The 5,421-nt window shown below is 47.1% G+C and overlaps 1 non-coding gene across 1 annotated transcript; it reads right to left on the bottom strand.

Annotated features, from left to right (window-relative positions):
* Positions 1-266: 266 nt before the first annotated feature.
* Positions 267-341, bottom strand: Trnap-cgg. Its single transcript has one exon. It is a non-coding gene; the product is annotated as a tRNA-Pro (tRNA).
* Positions 342-5,421: the final 5,080 nt, after the last annotated feature.

Genomic DNA, 5,421 nt, shown 5'->3' with positions numbered 1-5,421 from the left:
AAATGACAGAGATTAGAGCGCACACAGAGGCATACCGACAATTCTTCTTTCCACGAACAGTACGAAACTGGAATAGAAGGGAGAACCGATAGAGGTACTCAAAGTACCCTTCGCCGCACACCGTCAGGTCGCTTGCGGAGTATGTATGTAGATGTAGATGTAGAACTTCTACGTCTACAGTCTGCGTCTACATACTTCCAGAATGAGATTTTCACTGTGCAGTGGAGTGTGCGCCGATAAGAAACTTGCTGACAGATTAACACTGTGTGCCGGGCCGAGACTCGAACTCGGGACCTTTGCCTTCCGCGGGCAAGTGCTCTACCAACTGAGCTACCCAAGCACGACTCACGCCCCGTCCTCACAGCTTCACTTCTGCCATTTGCATCTACATAGATATTGCGCAAGCCACTGTGCGGTGTGTGGCGGAGGCTACCATATACCACAAGTTATTCCTTTTCCTGTTCTACTCGCAAATAGAGCGAAGGAAAACGACTATCTATATGCCTGCATATCAGCCCAGATGTCTCACATTTTATCTTCGTGGTCCTTTGCGAAATGTATGCTGGCAGCTGTATAATCGTCCTGCAGTCAGCTTCAAATGCCGGTTCTCTAAATTTTCTCAACAGTGTTTCCCGAAAAGAACGCCGTCTTCCCGCCAGGGATTCCCACTTGAGTTCCCTAAGCATCTCCGCAGTACTTGCATGTTGTTACAACCTACCGGTAACAAATGTACCATACCATCTCTAAACGGCTTCGATGTCCACCTTCAATGCCACCTGGTACGGATTCCAAATACTCGAGCAGTACTCAAGAATAGGTGGCAACAAGGTCCTACATGCGGTCTGCTTTACAGCTGAACCACTCTTTCCTAAGATTCTCCCAATAAACCGAAGTCGACCATTTGAATTCCCTATCACAGTTTTCACATGCTCGTTCCGAAAAAATGGTTCAAATGGCTCTGAGCACTATGGGACTTAACATCTGTGGTCATCAGTCGCCTAGAACTTAGAACTACTTAAACCTAACTAACCTAAGGACATCACACACATCCATGCCCGAGGCAGGATTCGAACCTGCCACCGTAGCAGCAGCGCGGTTCCGGACAAGCGCCTAGAACCGCTCGGCCACAGCGGCCGACTGCAACAGCGCAACGTAGCATGAGCTTAACAAGTCGATGGAAGTCCCCTGCAGAAATGTTGAGCAACGCTGCCTCTATAGCCGTCCGTAATTGCGAAAATTTTCCAGGTGCAGGATTTTGTGCCTGAACTATCCTCTTGGCTACGTGCCATAAGCGTTCGATGGAATTAATGTCGGGAGATCTGGGTGGCCAAACATTTCGCTCGAACTGTTCAGGATGTTCTTCAAACCAATCGTAAACACTCGCGGTGCATTGTCATCCGCAAAAATTCCATGGTTATTAGGGAATATGAAATCCGTGATTGTTGTCAAACGTTGTCCAAGTAGGCGAACGTAACAATTTCCAGTCTATGATCGGTTCAGTTGGATCAGAGGATCCAGTCCATTCCACGTAAATACAGCCCACACCATTATGGAGCGCCACGTTCTTGCACAGCGCCTCGGTGACAACTCGGGGTCGGTGCCACAATCGAACTCTTCCGACAGCTGTTACCAATTGAAATCGGGAGTCGACTGGCCAGTCCACGGTTTGCCAGTCGTCTAGGATCCAACCAAATAGTGAGGAGCCCAGACGAGGGCTGCAGGCGATACCGCGCTGTTAGCAAGGGCGGTCGTCTGCCGCCATAGCACATTGACGCCAAATTTCACCACACCGTCCTAACGGAGGCGTTCGTCGTTAAGTCCCGCATTGATTTCTGCGGTTATTTCACGTAGTGTTGCTTGTCTGTTAGCACTACCAACTCTACGCAAACGCCGTCATTAAGTGAAGGCCGTCGGCCACTGCGTTTTGTGTGGCGAGCGGTAATGCCTTAAATTTGCTATTCTCGGCACACTCTTGACGCTGTGAATTTCGGAATATTGAATTCCGAAATCGAATGTCCCATGCGTCTAGCTCCGACTACCATTATTCCCGTCGTTTGGTCATAATGACCTCTCATCCTGGTGCTCTTACAGCCACTCACATAGATTGGGAGCTGTGTGACACGTTTGCACTGTTCTGCTGGTAGATACCGTCTTGCCGAGGAAAACATACTGTGAGTAGACATGGATGTGGTCCTCAAGGATGGGTGCATACAAGTGTTCATCCATTGTGCCTTCCAGAAAAGAGAGATCGCCTAGAGAATTCAACGAAAACATTCCCCAGACCACAAATGTTGGAGGGTGTTTGCCTTCAGACGTATCACGTCTTACGTGCCAACGGCCACCAGTCCGGTAGCACATAAAACGTGACTCATCTGAAAACGGCCATCTGTTGCCAATCAGTGCACGCCCTGTTGCGATACTGGCGTGCAGATTCCAGCCTTCCTCGCCGATGAACATCAGCCAGCATGGGTGCGTGAACCGGGCGCCTGCTGTGGAAACCCATACGCAGCAACATTCACTGAACGGCCCTTTGGGGACTCACTGTTGGCAGCCCCTTGCTTCAGCTGGGCGGGCACTTGCTCAACACACCTCCGAAGCCAGCCGTTGTGGCCGAGCGGTTCTAGGGGCCTCAGTCCGGAAGTGCGCTGCTGCTACGGTCGCAGGTTCGAATCCTGCCTAGCGCATGGATGTGTGTGCTGTCCTTTGGTTAGTTAGGTTTACGTAGTTTTAAGTCTAGGGGACTGATGACCTCAAATTAGATTACGTTAGATTAGATTAGATTAATACTTGTTCCATAGCATGATGAATACGATACTTCGTAATGATGTGCAACGTGTCAGGTTAATAAAAGATGTCTGTACAAGATATTACATTACACAAAATATTGCATGACACTAATGTTTAAGTTTTTTTTTCCTTAATTGATATCTAAAAATTCAGCCAATGAGTAGATGGAGTTGTCATCTAGAAATTCTTTTAATTTATTTTTAAATGTTGGTTGGCTATCTGTCAGGCTTTTGATGCTCTTTAGTAGGTGACCAAATACGTTTGTGGCAGCATAATTCACCCCTTTCTCTGCCAAAGTCAGATTAAACCCTGCATAGTGAAGATCATCCTTTCTCCTGGTGTTATAGCTATGCACACTGCTATTACTTTTGAACTAGGTTGGATTATTAACAACAAATTTCATAAGTGAATATATATACTGTGAGGTTACTGTGAGGATCCCTAGATCCTTAAATAGATGTCTGCAGGATGACCGTGGGTGGGCTCCAGCAATTATTCTGATTACACGTTTTTGAGCAATGAATACTTTTCTACTCAACGATGAATTACCCCAGAATATGATGCCATACGAAAGCAGTGAATGAAAGTAGGCATAGTAAGCTAATTTACTGAGATTCTTATCACCAAAATTTGCAAAAAAATGGTTCAAATGGCTCTGAGCACTATGGGACTTAACATCTGTGGTCATCAGTCGCCTAGAACTTAGAACTACTTAAACCTAACTAACCTAAGGACATCACACACATCCATGCCCGAGGCAGGATTCGAACCTGCGACAGCAGCGGTCGCGCGTTTCCGGACTGTAGCGCCTAGAACCGCTCGGCCACTCCGGCCGGATCCAAAATTTGCAATACGATGTTAAGTCCCATAGTGCTTAGAGCCATTTGAACACCTCCGCAGGCGTCGTTCACCCCTGGTGCACCAGAGTTGCCAGGGCATCGGTTTTGACTAGCGCCAATTTGCCACGCATGGCGGTACTCGCACAGTTTCCAAAGATGGCCGTTTGGGACATGCTTCGACCCTTCGCCCGATAGCCAATGATCGTGCGCTTTCAGATGTCCGATATATCGCTCCGTTTCCGCATCACGATAACGACTGCGTTGTTTTCTGCCCCCCCCCCCCCCTCCCACCGCCCCGCGGACATTCTTTCTATACCCTCCGCTGCCAGTTCTCCCACTTTCAGTGGGCGGTTATCGCACGTTGGCATGGATCATAGGCGCTGCTCACGTTGATATGACTGGACCGTGTTGTTGTTGTTGTTGTGGTCTTCAGTCCTGAGACTGGTTTGATGCAGCTCTCCATGCTACTCTATCCTGTGCAAGCTTCATCTCCCAGTACCTACTGCAACCTACATCCTTCTGCATCTGCTTAGTGTATTCATCTCTTGGTCTCCCTCTACGATTTTTACCCTCCACGCTGCCCTCCAATACTAAATTGATGATCCCTTGATGCCTCAGAACATGTCCTACAAACCGATCCCTTCTTCTGGTCAAGTTGTGCCACAAACTTCTCTTCTCCCCAATCCTATTCAAGACTTCCTCATTAGTTATGTGATCTACCCATCTAATCTTCAGCATTCTAATCATTCAGTAAAGCTGCATGCCCTTGGGAAAAATTACGGCTATAGTTTCCCCTTGCTTTCAGCCGTTCGCAGTACCAGCACAGCAAGGCCATTTTGGTTATTGTTACAAGGCCAGATCAGTCAACCATTCAGACTGTTGCCCTTGCAACTACTGAAAAGGCTGCTGCCCCTCTTCAGGAACCACACGTTTGTCTTGCCTCTCAACAGATACCCCTCCTTTGTGGTTGCACCTGCGGTACGGCTATCTGTATCGCTGAGGCACGCAAGCCTCCCCACCAACGGCAAGGTCCATGGTTCATGGGGGGGACCGGACCGTGTATTGCGGCTATTTGTACATTTATAACAGAATTTTCTGTTGGGTATTATTCCATATATTTTTAAAACTAGTTGCAGAACGTGTGGCCAGTGAAACCAATCTTCTTACGTCGTGTGTCATCTTGTACCTTGAAACAGGAGGAGGTTTTCTAGCATGGAAGATATGAAATTTGTAAATGAACTGAAATTCTTTAATATGATAAGAGTTTTACATGACTTGAAGATGGAAATTTGTGTAAGGTCATAGTAGCTTCTACAGTGATGAGCCTGAATATTACGACTACCGCTCACCGCGATTATGACTGCCTCTTGGTGATATTGGGGGGAGCGACGCAGTAAGGGAAGAACGTAAGCAGAAGAGAGACGAATCGGCAGTCGTTATAGCGAAGACAGGGGCCGTAATTGCGGAAATCTACTGATATAAGCGGTTGCAGGAGTAGGTTTAATAATGAACAGCAAAATAGGAATGGGGTTAGCTACTACAAACAGCATAGTGAACGCAATATTGTGGCCAAGATAGATACGAAGCCCACGCCTATCACAGTAGTACAAGTTTATATGCCCACTAGCTCTGCAAATGACGAAGAAATTGAAGAAATGTATGATGAAATAAAAGAAATTGTTCAGATAGTGAAGGGAGACGAAAATTTAATAGTCATGGGTGACTGGAATTCGTCAGTAGGAAAAGGGAGAGAAGGAAACGTAGTAGGTGAATATGGATTGGGGCTAAGAAATGA

The sequence above is a fragment of the Schistocerca piceifrons genome, chromosome 9 (genome assembly GCF_021461385.2).
Source record: "Schistocerca piceifrons isolate TAMUIC-IGC-003096 chromosome 9, iqSchPice1.1, whole genome shotgun sequence".
Lineage (NCBI taxonomy): Eukaryota > Metazoa > Arthropoda > Insecta > Orthoptera > Acrididae > Schistocerca > Schistocerca piceifrons.
The sequence above is the reverse complement of the archived record's forward strand: the minus strand, read 5'-3'. Positions and strand labels throughout refer to the sequence as shown.